Here is a 16,215-nt window from a genome sequence, read left to right as displayed (position 1 = left end):
AATAACTGTGTTAATTGATTATTCATGTAATATTCTCCAGTTGAGTATAACCAATGGAAATTATGTGGGGAGGTGCACTGCACAACTAAGCAGAATTCTAAGACATAAAGCATTGTTTTATAGTCAGTGAGTACAGACATGTACTGTCACATTCCTAGATAACGTATAGTTTGTAAGAGACTAGAGTTCAACGTGACAACAAACGCAGACACTAATTATGGACTAAACAGCAATTACCAAAGCAGAAGTGCTAATATATGCAGATGTCCAGAATTATTAAGAGCTGGTTAATATGCTGTAACTAGTCTTTAGCTGGTTTGTCTTGGAATAAATAAGTATGCTACTCCTGGCCTGGTTTTGAAGCCTGCAACCAGTGTACAAAACATATGCTGTATGGATTTTAAAATGGGAAACATAGAAATGCATTTCTGTGAATGTTTCTACAAATGTTTTATATTCATTTGCAATGTAAATGGATCTTTAAAATGTTTTGTTATTAACGTTAGCCAGGTCATAAGTGTAAAGGGTCAGTAGACCAGTTCACTTACCTGGTTAACAAACTGAAATAAATAAAGAAATAAATGGTATTTAAAAAATGTGAACGTGGGTGAAGATGCCTGTTTTTTATCCAAATTTCAGCACAAAATCAATTGATATTTTTAAAGAATGTCAACATGTATGGCCATGCCCTTGGATGGACTGCACCAACTACAAGTGTACACTAGACCACATGAGTTTTTTTTTTTTACTACTTGCGTACTTTCAAAGCTTTCCCTTTAATCATCAATAATGTCTTGCGCTTGCATGCATTAAAAGCATAAAATGCCAATTTGTCCATCATGTTACTAACAAAGACTTGCAGTTTGCACTGTAATTGTTAATAATATTTGCTGGAAATACATAATATTAACAGCTACAAGTGTTAGGGTTTAGCCCAACTGCTTGAGAGCAAAGAGGGAAAAACGTTGTCCTGCTTAACAAACAGAACATTGCATTAGTAAATGCATCTGCACAGAAAGTCTGGTCGGAGGGTTCTCCTCATATACCCAGACATAAGTTGTAGTATCACAACAGAGATTAAAATATAGAGACAGGGTATAGTTTATTTGGCCCCTTGAACCCTGCAGGTTATGACCTTCCCTTTGAGTATTGAGGGCTCAAACATGAACCAGTCCTCAACTTTGATTGACAATGAAGATAATGGTGAGGAGCAGCAGCTCCCTACCTGGGGGATATTGTACTGTACCATTATTGCACCTCTTTGATCCTGGATGATCTCCTGCAGCCCATATTTGACAATTCTATTCACGCACATGTAACTCTCTGCCCCTCTCTCTCTCTCTCTCTCTGTCTCCATCACTTTCTTTTTTTGCAGTACTCTGGATCAACACAGTGTCTCACACTCCTGATCTATTTGTTCATCCTTTGAGGCAAGAACTGTGTGGCCCATTCATTCTGGTGCTTGGGAGTTGACCAGATGCTACTGATTGCCCTCTCTACACCCCAGTGGCCTTGTGAGCTTCACTGTTGCTGCCTTGGGAGGTGCATGCTTTCATAACCTTCCATTCAGGTGGCGCACCACTTGCAGCATGGGCATGCTAGATTCTTCATGCTGCAATTATACTCCTACATTCCAGTGCAGCAAGCCAAGCTGCCTCTCTACCCCCAGAATGAGCAAGCTGGTATTGGTGCCCAGACCTACCCTCCCCCATCTGGTGTCTCAGGCACCCAAACATGAGTCATCTGGAGTGCCCCCAGGGCTTTATCCTCTCTTTATCATGGGGCTGGATATGGAGATGGGATCCTTGAATAATCTGGTCATGATCTGGTGATAATTAGGGCACAGAACAATTTTTCTGCATCTGACCTAGAGGCTCATTAGAAATAACATGTCCTGGTTGAGTAAGAGTCACTAGATCATCCTGTGTCATCTATATGTAGCTAGCTCATTTGGTACCCAGACTACCGAGAAGCAAAATATATAAAGAAGGAAAGAAAGTCTCTTGAGAGTTGAGGACAGAAACTCAAAAGTTACTAATACACATTGAGCTTCACTGCACACCAGGAGTGCAGTATTGACTTCATTTACCATTGTCCTCCCAGCTTTATAAACAATTGCTGCTCCTGCATTTCTGCTCCATAAACATCTGCTGATCATGCTCCCTAACAGTTTGTACTCAGAGCATCCACCTTCTTAGCTCTTCCCTACTTTTGTCTCTGTGTGTAAGCATCATGTCTCAGAATCTATGTTTGATGTCTGATTGGAACTTGATTTGTGAGGCAGGAAGGCACCATAAGATAGTTTGGTCTGAGGTCCACAACAGGTCTGGCACAAGCATCTCTCCAAGATATGTTGCCTTTGGTTAGTATATGATCCAGCACTGGTTCGCAGTCACTCAGTGCCTGATACTGGACTGTCACATTCTCACCTAAGCATGCAGCAAACATCATGGCACTCCTACCCACTCTACCTTCCATGATAATATTGACAATCCTGAAGCCACTGTCTCAAAGGCAGATGATACCAATACCTTCACTCCCAGCACAGCCTCTCTGGATTATTCCTCCTTTGAACATTCTCACAGCAATGTGAGTAATAGTTTGGGCTTGCTTTGACCACTTATCCATTCCCATACAAGTTCCTGATTTTCCTGAGTTTTTCTTCCATTTTTTTTTGGATGCCATTAAGACAATCTTGAAGCACCCTAAGAAGAGAAGATACATTTCCAATATAGGCCAGTGCTTCAGTGAACAGAGGATCTTAAGAAGTATCCCAGTGCTAATTCTTACATGGTCTCCTTCATCCAAACTAGGTCCCAGAGGACACAACATTTTGTATTTATTTGTTTATTTGTTGACCAGTTAAGTCCACTGGACATACGTATACTTTTTTCAGGGGTAATCCTGGAACACTTTATGGTTAAGTGACTTGCTCAGTTTCACATAATTTACAAGTGAAATTTGAAGTGACTCAAACCTAGAATTACAGAATTGAGCTTCTTAATGGTTTCTTACTAACTCTCTGAGTAAAAATGTCAGACAACATCTATGTACATTCCAAATGCTGATATGCCAAAAGGCAGTCATGATATCAAATGGTACCTTACAAGTGCTCCGCAGGGGCAAGGACATGGTTCTCTGCAGTGTTTACCCTGTGATCTTTGTGCTACTGGTCAAATGGGCTATAAAGGCTGTGTCTTCTTCAGAGGAGTTTTGAGGGGATTCACTATTGTTTCTTCCTGGTCCCCAAAGGGATGGAGGACGTCTGTCCCATTGTAGATCACTGATCACAATGAGAAGAGTTAATTTCTCTGCTGAATTAGAACTCTAGACCCTCCCCTGTTTGGCTTAGTTGTCACATTTCCAGACCCAATTAATTTAAAAAGGCTCTAGTCAAACTCAGTGATCACAGTGAGTCTGAACTGAGAATGGATCATTGTGACACTCTGTCTATAGCTTTGACAATGGAATACCATGTGTCCTACTGCAAGTTTGATTATGTTGAAGCTGTCCTATGTCCATGGGCAAAAGTATGTGCCAGTGCATGCTGGTATGGCTGCACTGTCCTCCTTGAAGGAGTGGCTTAGGAGCAAGATATAGAATGCCAATTACTTGGGAAGTGTTCTATGCAAAAACAGACAAGATCCTGGTCAACAGCTGCCTGAGGAGAAATAAACCCTCATCTGTATGGAGACTCTTTATGAGCCTTCCACTCTTTATGATCCTTATATTTGTAGATGTCACCTTACTGCCTGAATAACGCCCTTTAAGTATTGACTAGCTCAGCAAGAGAATGACTACCAGCTGCTCTGCAGCAGTCTTTGCTCCTGTCTTACACTGCTCGTGGGGGGGGGGGGGCATAGATCACTGTCTGCACTTGACCTTGGAGACCCATCAAAAAAGATCACTAGATTCAAAAGATGATCACTATATTCCATGTTCTGGAGTTTACCAGTCCTCCCCAAAAAGATATCTAGTTGTAGATAAGTCCATTTTAGCCAAAATCTAGAGACCGGCCCAGACTGTATTGCTTTATGGGACTGTAGATGCTGTCTCATCATCAGAGAAAGCTTGGTTTCACTCTTGCATATTTCTTGTCATAGCAGGGATGGGTGATTTAGGTCCTACTTTGGATCTTTGGCCACAAGCAGCACATACAATATTTTTGGTTTTGGATTAGTACCCTGTAGAGAATCATGGCACCGCTCCTGCAGGACCAGACCAAGGAACACGCACGTGGGACAGAGTGCAAAGGTCCAAACCAATGATAGGAAAAAACAAAAATGGACCAGCACAACGATGATGCAGGCAAAAGTATTTATTAAAGACTGAATATCATAAAACAAAATAAATGTTAAGCAAACCGGTTTCGGCTGAAAAAACAGCTCCTGCAGGGCACTTGCACAGTGTCACTAGATAATATAGCTATATTTTGGTACATTATCATTTGGGATCCATACAAAGAGAATCCTCCAGTTTTCTTTGGCTGAACGTTAATGCAAATACAAAAGCATTTCCATATGAATTTTCCACAGTACCCAGTCTGTACTATGGTGTTGGCCATTACCTCAAAAATGTTTATGAAGAATTTTGGGATACAGAACTAATGAAGCTAAAACAAAGGCAATAGCGGTAAATTATGTACTCACATATGAAATGGTTCAGGAATACCCATATTTATGGGGACATGATAAAATGAAGTATTTAGGAGTATGGATTAAAATGATTCTAGTGTGGCAACTAAGGATATGTGGAAAGACACTAATCAAAAGATAATAAAAACGCTGAGAAAATGGAAGCTTTGTTATATGTATGTGGATAGTAAGATACAAACAGTTAAAATGTTTTTAGTCCCATTAGTCTTGAAAGCTGCGGTGGTGCAGCGGTAGTGTTGTCGCCTTACGGCAAGAGGTTCTCCCGTTCGATTCTCAACTGGAGCACCTTCTGTGTGGAGTCTGCATGTCCTCCTCATGGTCGAATGGCATTTGAAAGACATACGTAAATGGGTGTGCCTTCGTTGAAGGTTGGGCGTCAGGCTGGCACTTCAGCACCATAAAAATCGACTGCCAATCATTAGCGGACTGGAGTTCCTCTGTGGCGACCCCTAACTGGGAAAAGTTGAAAGAAAAACAACAACAACAGTCTTATACACTAGTTAGGCATATTTTTATCAATCAGAGGAGAAGTTGTAGGTAGCAATTAATAAGGAGCTGAAGGACTTTATCTGGGAGGGGAAGACGGCAAGAGTCAAGTAGGATAAGCTGATTCTTTCAGTATTAAAGGGCAGATTGGGATTACCCAATTTGAAGGGGTATTTCAGAGCTACACAGTTAAGACTCATATATAGCACAAGCAGAAAACTATAATTCAAAGTGAAAATGGATGATAATGAAACAGAGAAAGCTCAAGAAACAATGACAGACTGGGATTTTGGTTGCGAGCCTTTAAGGAGCATAACAATAATCATACTGAATATTATATCCATAAAGTAGCATAAAGTATTCTAAGAACTGAACCAACATGGGAATGGAAAAAGGAGATTCTTCTGATAGGGATGACTGTAATTAGGGATACAGATAATAGACAAGAGGTGGCTGGAATTTATTGGAGAAAACTGGGAAAGGAACCAAGGTAGTGGGAATAAATAACTAGAGAGGGAAATATGATAGAATGAGAATATGCCAAGAATTTATTTGGATTGCAGGTTAGAGATTGCCTCCCTATCAGAGATTGATGTCAGAGTATAGGCAAAGAGAAAGAAATAGGGGGATCCTAAATAAAAGACCAGCACTGGTAGTGTTTTTAATAGACTCTAGAACAGAAGCTGCCATTAAAAATGGAATAATTAGTAGAGCATATAAAATATTGCATGAGAACTATAAGAATCAATCAGAAGAGGTTAGAAAAGATTGTGAAGAGAGATTGCTCTTTGTAAATTGCTTAGCCAATGGTAGGATATATGTATGTCTCCCACATATGCAGTAAAGTTTAGAAGATTTAGGATTTTTGCCTAGAAATCTTTACATAGATATTTTTATACCTCAAGTAGATTTCAGACATTTTTTTCCTCAGGCAGACAGCAAATATTGGAGGTGTGAAGGGGAAGAAAGAGGTAATTGGGAACATATTTTCTGGGAGTAAGGTGAGTTGGCAGACTTTAAGGATTCCCTGTGGCATGCACTGTTGGAGATGCTGGATGGGAAGATTGGTCTGACAAGGGAGATGATTTTTCTGAGCTATGATACAGAATCAGAATTGACATGGTAAGGCCTTGCTGTGTCTAATAATGGTGGCTGCCAAAAAACACTTACTAAAAAATGGAAATCAAAATCTAAACCAACTATACTAGAAGTAGTGAATATAGCAACAGAGATAAAACAACTGGAATTCAGATCTTTAGAAAATGGCAGGAGCAATCTACATAGGAAAAATTGGAATTGTGGGAACAATACATACAAGGGAGGAATGAGGTTTAAAAGGCAGCAGGACTTAAATGAGCTATGTAATGTTTGAGAAAGAAAAAATTGGATAGATTATAAGTCATGTATAATGTTTGCGACTGGGAGTGTGTCAGTATGGTTTGTGATGTAAAATGCTTGCAACCAGAATTGTGTCGGTGTGGTTTGTTTTCATTTATATAAATGTATGATTACCTATGGTTTAATAAAGACGTTTATTGTTTAAAAAAGGTAGGAATTGAATAATTTATGTAATATTGCTTAGGTTATATGATATATAGCAATGTATGTTAAGTATAATGTTTGTCTTGTTAATACAGTTTGATTACTTCTATATGAATGTAAACTTGGCTACGTTACAAGTGATAATTCAGTAAAGGTGTTTGGGAAAAAATGTTTATGAAGAAGGATCACCTAGAATTCCAGTACTTGAATGCTTGGTTCCTGGCAGCCTTGTACAGGGATCTCCTGGAATCAACATTTTTGTGACACCTTTGGATGCAATTACCGAAGGTTGGTGACCATAAATTGGAGGAAATTCTGTCTGATCCCTGCTCAGTAGAATACCTTTATCAGGTGGACTTGGTTGCTCTGCACTGATAAGTCATTCCTGACCTTTGAGAAGAGTCCAAGAGGGTCAAGCATTTGTCCAGCACAGTGAGGATGAATTGCAGGGATGTAGACTGAGATTTTGTTTTGCCTTCTCACTTTGATGGCTGCAATGATCTTCATGGTGCCATTTGCATGCCTGAAAATGTGGATGCACTAAAAGACTGTAAGGTGTCAATGTTAGAAGGATACTTACAGACCTTATTGTGATGTCAGATTAATGGATCATGGAATGATGTACATTTCTCACCAGTCTTCTTGTGGGTCTCTCATCACTATAACCTAATCCACTATAATTTCAGATGATGATGGATACTTTACAAATGGCATGGAGAATTTGTCTAGAGACTCATATGTGCAGAGGGTCTTGTCCCCATAGAAATGGGCCTCCACAACTAGAACATAGGTTAGTTCTTCCCTCCTCCTTAAGGCCTTGAAGAAAATTCTGCTTCTGTGATCCATTCCTTATCCAGTCATAGAACCAGTCCATTATGTCGTATTTCCATTAAATTGCAATTGCATGATGACAGAAAGAGATGATAAGCCTATATAATTTTCAGTTAATGTGCATTTAATATTTTTCCTTTCCTCTGTGTGTACCTTTCTCATCATCCTCTCTGTCCACCAATTCAATACCCTTTTGAATGCCTCTCATGATTTCTTCTCTGATAACCTATTTTAGTAGTTCATTCCATGCGTTTACAACCCTATTTGCCAAGATTTACATTTGGTGAGGAGAGACTGGATAATTGTTTCAATCTACTGCTGTCCTTATTCAGAAAAACTCCTTTATTTCTGTTATATGATTGTGTGCATCCAAGTTATATTCACCATCTTATCCGGACTCTAGTGCGATCACTAGTTCGTTTAACTTCTGTTAATGTTCTTTCCCCTACATTTCATGCATCCTTCTAGTAGCTTTCATTTGGGCCCCTTCCAAGTATCTGAAATACCTTGCCTTCGTGGCAACCAGAGCTACACATTGTATTCAACATGTGGCCAGGGCGCAGGGGAATGAAAGCACTGGCTTTTTCATTCTTCTCCTTGTGGTCCAGTCTAGGTGTGAGTAGCATCTGCGGATCTTTTTTTTTGTCCGTTATCTTACTGTCGGTTGTACTTTAAAAAGATGGTATTCCTCACTGACACTATTACAGCTGAAGTCATATTTTCAACCTTTTAGTAAGAAATGTGAACTAAGCCTGAAATAATGGGGGGGGGGGTGCCCAAATAGGGACAGATTTAAAATGTTGCTCTTATAAACTTAGAAAGTTTCTAGAATAACAGGAATTGTTTTAGCATGTATTGTCTGAAGGATATGAAGTGTGAAACTCAAATGTATGTCATTATTTAGCGACTTCAGCCCTTAGTGATTTTTCAAAAAAAGCCCTCAAAATCTGGACATTCTGTGAAAATCTGAACAGTTGTGAGTTATGGCTAAAGTGCAGTGTAATAAACCTTAATTGCCACACTTCGGCCCAACTTTTCCAAATCTTTCCCTTGTCTCTTCCTCTCATCCTTTACTGCGGATCCTCTCTCTGTGTTATCAGGAAAGAGGCTGATGTTGTTTTCTAGCTGCTCATACATGTATGAAGCAAGCACAGTGATGAGTACTGGATCCAGGACTGAGCCTGGCAGTACAATACTAATCACTTTCCTTATATTACCATCTTGCCACAGCTTGTTGTTTTATCTTTCAGCAATACAACAGTCTGGCTCCTTGGTCCTGACCCAGATTCTATTACTTCCAGTATTCCTTTCAGTCATCTGTGTGGACTGAGTCAAAGGTCTTGAAAAAGTTAAGGAAGGCTGCATTTATAGGGACTCCTCTTTCACATGTAATAAACTTTGATCAGGTCTGATTGTCATCGCCACCTGGTCATAAAACCTGGACTGGAGTATGCCTATGCTTTTGGATCAGAATTGAAATCCAGTGCCCCCCCCCCTTTAAATTATGTACTCGTATTCATTTCCCTGGCTAGCAAAGAAGGTCAGTGCATATGTTCTTATCGGAGAATACGCCAGGGAGTCTGAGTGACAAAAGTGATGAAGCAGAGTGGTAAACGACCAGTGAGAGATCTTTATGCTGATGATGAACTATTCAGTGAAAACCACTTTCCTGCTCTGGAAGACATGGGGAAGGAAAAGGAAGGGCATATGGCCTGGGATGGAGGGAGTACCAGTGCTGGGGTGTTAACCATCATGCTGAATATACCCCCTAAATGTATAGGAAAATTAATTATGAAACCTAATGTAACAAGGAGTGTCAAGGGGCAAGAAGCAATAAGAATGATGAAGATGTGACTTGAGAGACTCTATAAATACTCATCACAACTGCAGAGTAAGGAGTAATCCATCTTTAAGTACTCATTTAAGTAATTTAGTGCATTGAGTCAGCACGTCACTGTGTTTACCACTCATTCCATTAGAGTGGCAGTACTATTAAGTTTTGTATGCGGACTATTCTGTATTAAATTATATTGTTTGGTCTTGGAGAAAGTGTTAAGGTTTGTACCTATTACTGTTTTTTAAATGATTTTTGTTAAACATTTTTCTTGGTCTTTAAATATTTGTGGCTTAAACTGTAAAACAGGGCAAAATACTATACAGCACTGGCTAAAAAGTTGTCTGTTTATATTGTGCTTTTGCAAGAATGCAAAATAGCCAAGCAATTTGTAAGAATTCTGAACAGTTTCTGTGACTTCATTTATTAGTTATTGTTGTTTGAATTTGCAAGCTAAAGCTGGGGTAGTAATTTTAGTGAGAAAACTGTCAGGTGGTTAATGTTTAAACAAAAGAATGGGTCACACTGGGAGCAGGCAGAAATTCTTTATCATTAATGTATATTGTGCTAATGTAGATCAGCTTGCCTATTTTCGGGAAATTTTTACACCGTTGCTGGCAAGAAGTCATCCAGAGTCCAAACTATAATGCTATTCTTAACTCTGTCATTGAGAGAACATTATTAAAACAAAGAACTAATAAAACTGAAAAAAATAATAAAGACTACTAGTTCCCAGCTTTGGCTCATAGTCTTTATTGAGAGAACATTACCAAGCTCTGAAAAGCATATAATGTCTCAAAATAATCTTACACTGCATGATGAATATGTCAATGCAGGATGGGTTTAATGTCATGTCCATGAAGTGCCTTCCATTGTAGATGGCAACATCGAAAGGCAGTTTTCCAAGCGGCTAGACCTCAAATGGAAAGTCAGTAAACTACATCATCGAACATCGAACGGAACATGTACTCCAATAGCCACATTTCCAAAACAGAGAATGTCGAACCATCACTATTATGGTTTGACAAGGGGGCAGAATTACATTTTTATTTTCAGCATACTGGTTTGGCATTGTGAGCATTCGACGGAAGGCACTTTGTGGACATGATAGTAAACATGCAGGATGTTTATACAATCATGTTTTTAGACACAGATACATTTACATATACTGCACCTAGCTCTTTACAGTCTAGCAGGCTGGATTTTTGTTAGCCTCTAAAGACACGATGCACAGGGTGGTTAGTGCAGAGATCATTTCCACCCCCCTTACAGATCATGCTGTAGTTTCTTGCCTTATATCTTTATCTGATGGGAGTAGGCTGCCATGGTGGGCGAACTGCCCTGTCTTTCAAGACAAAAAACTTGCATCTGAGATTTAAGGAGACTTGCAGTTGTGTCATGCAGATCCCCCCACAAGGGGACAGTCCAGTGAAAGTTTGTTGGGATTTGCTAGAAAGGTTTGTGCCTACTAGCTAAGTCACAAATGTTAGCTAAACTAGATGTGCAGCTGAAAAGCCTGGAAGAGAAAGTGGAGATGACCTTTTAAATATGCAAGCAAACTAGGCGTTGGGATCCCAGGGATTTATAGGAATATAAGTTAGTGCATAAGAGACATATCTGTTGAGGCATGATAGTGCACATTTATAATTATAGTGGCTACGTACTTGTTCATGGGCATAAGAGAATAAGTCAGGTAGGTCCATGGTATGGTATGCCAAGCAGAGACACTTACAGTGTATCATAACAAAAATAATGGAGAATAGCTTGGGAGAAATTGTTACTGAAGGCTAGTATATAAGCAGCATGTTTGTTGAATTCTATAGTGGACTGTATAATACAGTAGAGCTGGAGGGTGCAGCTTTGGAAAGGAGTGTGAAGGATATTTTAGGTCAACTGGGACCACCAGTCCTCCCACAGCAGTATGTCAAATTCTTTGCTAGGTCTGTTGAGGAACATGAGATGTTCAGGGTCATAAGAGTGGCTTCAATGGGTGAGGCACTGCAGAAGCATATAAGAACATGGCAGACAGCCTCAGTCAGCTTCTTCTTCAGTTGTTTCAAGATGATGGTCCAGTAAACTCTTCCCCACTAATTTTCCTTATTATAGTCCTTCCCAAACATGCTAAACACCCTTAACAGGTCAGAAACTAAAGACACCTATCCCTTTTGATCATGGGTGTAAAGTTTTATGCATACGTCATAGTGGAAAAGTAAAAGAGGGTGTTTCCTTTACTTTTTATGACTACTCAAGTGAGGTTTACAGGGGACAGATCATGTTTCGGTCATGTGAAGACCATTCAGTTATATTTGCAGGAGCTTTGAAGAGTCCCACATTCTGTTGTGACCTTTTTCTTGGACTTCAGAATGCCCTTTAATTTTATTTATTGGGAGTATCTTTGGGTAATTTGGGTAATTTTAAGATGAATGGTTTTCTGAACTTTTTTTACATTCAGTTGAGGCCCTTTACAAATCTCCACTGCACTCAATAGTTACGAATAGTTGTGTTTGCTGGCTATTTCATTTAAGTTGGAGGAAAAGACAGAGATGCCCATTGTTGCCTGCTTTGTTCTTGTTAGTTGTGTAGCCCTTAAATAGGATGCTGAATTCATGGAGAGTCGGGGCCTGTTATGAATTAAAACTAGTGCTCTCTTCTTTGTGGTTTATTAGGTAGTCCTCCAAAGCACCCTACAAGTGTTGCAGATTGGCTGTTAGAAGTGTCACATGAATTACCTGACATTTCAGGGTAGAAATTAAATAGAAGAAAGTCTGAAATGATGACAGTTAATACAGCTGTTGAGGGGTTAAGGCACTCTGGGGTGCAGCAGAGCAGCAAATGCCCAAGTGGTTGTTGTCTAAACCCAAAGTACGAAGAGATTGTTTTACACACAATAACAGATACTATGACAACTGCTTGGTACAATTATAGCATCAGCTGATGGGTAGAATTTCCTTAATAAAAATGCTTATGGCCCTGATGTTATATAACTTTTACAAGCATACTACAATTACAAATACATAAGAAGGTAATCGCACTATTGATACAATTCATCTGGAACAATTATAGGATAAGACATAAGGTATGGATAATCAAATCCCTGAGTTGGGCCTTAGGCCTCATCATCATACCAGTTTAGTATTTTTATGGAGTTGCCTTCTCCTTGGTTCAGTTATTTCTGTACAACAGGGATGATCCTCCTAGTGTTGGCCAGGACAGATGACCATACCTCTTGGGCAATAGCCTTATACAAAGATAATTTACCTCAGGAATTGAAAGGCCGGCATCAGACAGCTGAGACATTATGTGCCTTATATAATGGAAACAAATTCACCTTGGAAGCTGAAATGTGGAGCACTATGGACAGAGCACCTCTGGAGATGGCAAGTTGCATGTTAAGGGTATTGAATGACTACAGTACCTCCCACAAACTGTAAGATATAGGAAAACTTTTGCCTCCTTCGATTACTAATAGGAACAACAGGAGCTGGTGCTGAAAGATTATTGGAGACTCTTAGTAGGAAAGCTATTATGAGATCCAATCTAAGACACAGAGTAGCACCTTCCCGACTCCTATGGTTTCAAAGACTGGGATACAAAATTTCACATGGATGGAAAGCCTGTTCTAGGGCATGGGTTGCCTCTGAGAAACATACCAGTCCCTCCAACATGTTCTATTTATGTTGTAAAATAGGTTTAGATCCTTCATTTGGGTATTTCTCATGCTGTTAGACGTGTGGAAGTGAAGCAAGTACATCAGTATTCGGTTAGATTTGCCTTGTCCAGGAATCTCTGGGCCTTTATACTGGGAGATGTGCATGTTTAAAAAACACAAGAGTTCACCACAGAACGCCAAATTTAATGAATGAAGCTTTCGGGTTCTCAACCCTTCATCAGCACATACAATCATTTAATTAATTCCATTTATATAGAGGTATAATTAATATCACATGATCAAAACCAGCCACTAAAAAATCACACTCATAAAAAATATCATCTATTATGATATAAAATGTACAAAATTTATACAAAAACTATAAAAATTACGCATAAAAAATTGCTGTTAACTGCTATTATGTTATAAATTATCTTGCTGTCGTTTCACTAATACAGGCTTTATACTAGTGGCATTATTAAGACCAGGGCTAACATCAGCCTGCAGTCTAATTATCCATTGTAACTCCTTAATCTCTAGTAAATTGTTTAAGTCACCACCTCTTACTCCCAAATCAACTGTATCTATACACCTAAATTTAAACCTATGTGTTGCATTTTCCATTATGTGCTTATATAAGGCATTTGTTTGAACTTTCCTATTAATTTCTGATTTATGTTCTATAACACGATCCTTAAGCCTTCTTATTGTTTTTCCTACATAAAATTTTTGACAACACATACAGGTAGCAAGGTATACTAATTTGGATGTATTACAGGTAGCCGTGCATCTAAATACAAATCTAATATTAGTTACAGGATGTCTAAAACATTCATTTGCTTCTAAAATATCATTACAACAACTACAATTATAACATTTAAAAGTGCCTAACTTGCCTTGTATTGAACATGATTGTTTGTTGAAATCCTTATAGCACAATACACTTTTTAGTGATTGCTGATTTCTATATGCAAAACTGGGTTTTGATCCTATTATTTTCTCTATTTCAGGCATTGCCATCAATATTGGCCAATTTTTTTCTATAATTTTACAAATTTGATGTGTGTGCCCATTGTATGTAGTTACATATCTAATTTTGTCATCATTTACCTTTGTTTGTGTCATTAGCTCATATGATGTTTCTAATGATAAGGAATTAAATATTGGTTTATATTCCTGAGTTCTACCATTATTTACTTCATTAATAATTCTTTCAATCATAACTTCTGAGTACCCACTTCTTGTAAATTCATCCTTCATTTCTATTATTTCATTTGCATATAGATCATTTTCTGTTGTCAACCTACTCACCCTAATTAATTGTGACTTAACTATGCCACCAAAAATATGTACTGGATGCATACTAGTTCTCCTAAGATATCTTGTTACATGCACATCTTTCTTATGTATCATTGTTTCTACTTTCTTATCTTTTTTATATAATTTCACATCCAAAAATATAATACTATGTACAGAATAATTCATCTTAAACTTAAAAAATTGTGTAGTATTATTTAAGTAAGATAAATATATTTGTAATTCATCCTCTGTTCCTTCCCAAATAAAAAAGCAATCATCGACAAATCTGGTGTAACATTTTACATATTTGTTAAACACATTATCATCATTTAGTATGTCGTTCTTCTCCCAATAATAAAGAACTAAATTAGCAAAAGTATTTGCCACTGATGTTCCCATGGCTACACCAGTTAATTGCTTATATGGGATTTCATCAAAAATAAACACATTTTTTGTTAACACCAAATCAAGGAGTGAACAAAGATTTTCAATTTCACTAGGCTGTACAACAGAATACATCAATAAAAGCCTTCTCACAGCTTCAACACCATATTCTATGGGTATAACTGTAAACAGTGACTCTACGTCTAGTGTTACAAAGATATAGTTTTCTATAGCATTTTTATACCACTTATTCAATTTATATAAAAAATGTATCGTATCTTTTATAACAGTAGTACAGTGAGGTAGAACTTTAGATAACTCTTTCTGCAAATACTGAGAAATGGGTTCTGTCACCCATCCCTTTCCTGAGACTATAGGTCTCAATGGTGGATTAGATAATGATTTGTGTATCTTGGGAATCCCATAAATCTGCGGTATTTTGGGACATGGAACAGAGAAATAATTGAATAGTTCTAATGATATTTGATCATTTAGTTGCATTTCATATATTAGCATATTCACTTGCATTATCTGATTTTTTACTTCCAAAAATGTTATTTTTTCAAATGTGTTAATATCAGAAAGAAAGTTATTGAATGCATCCATATAATATCCCCGGTCCATTATCACAGTAGCCCCACCCTTATCAGCCTGTTTAATTATTATATCATTATTATTTTTTATTTTTTAAACTGGTTAAGGCTTGATATTCATGATATGTTAAATTGTACTTTGATATTTTTTCACATTTCATAGCACACATTGACCTTAACTCTATTTCCACTATATTTACAAATGCTGTTATAACAGGTGATATTTGTGGAACAAAAACACTCAGTTTCTTATAACATGTACTATTAACAACAGAATTAGAGAATAGTAATTTCAACATTAAATTTCTAGCAAACAATTTTAAATCTATTATCATGTTCACTACATTGTCCATAGTGAAGGGAATAAATTTTAAATCTTTACTTAATAAGTTAAAGGTATCTTCAGAAAAATGTCTTTCTGTTAAATTTACAGTACCTCTGTTAATAGTTGGCACTACATCAGTCATCTGCGAGGTGTCTTGTTGATTTTTTTCGGGCTGTCGTTTTTCCTTTTCGCCCGTTGTGACTGTTGTTGTGCTGTTCTTAACATTGGGCTCCTTTCCGTCCGAGGTTTGTACGGTGTTACCTTTTCGGGTTGGTTCAAACGGAAAGGTAAAAAAGCCGAAATGTCAGTTTGTTTTTTCATTTTTAAATCCATCTGTTGTGATATGACATTCGAAACATTAGAAGTACTCGTATTCTTGCTTCCTGCATTGAAACTAGTCGCCGCTGCTTCCTCTCCCATTTGTATTGCATCAAGACGTTGAGACGTAGGCTGTGCTCCTTGTTGCAATCCAGCCTGCTGATTGGTCGAATGTTCCGCCGGAGTGGTTGGCAGATCAAACTCATCCAGCTGATCAAGTGACTGAATTACAGTCTTGTTAGTTTCATTTTTCCGCTGTGACTTATTAATTGTATTGAGCCGTTTATACTCGGTTCTCG

The sequence above is a fragment of the Protopterus annectens genome, chromosome 12.part0, assembly GCF_019279795.1.
Source record: "Protopterus annectens isolate FY-2018-M chromosome 12.part0, PAN1.0, whole genome shotgun sequence".
Lineage (NCBI taxonomy): Eukaryota > Metazoa > Chordata > Ceratodontiformes > Protopteridae > Protopterus > Protopterus annectens.
The sequence above is the reverse complement of the archived record's forward strand: the minus strand, read 5'-3'. Positions refer to the sequence as shown.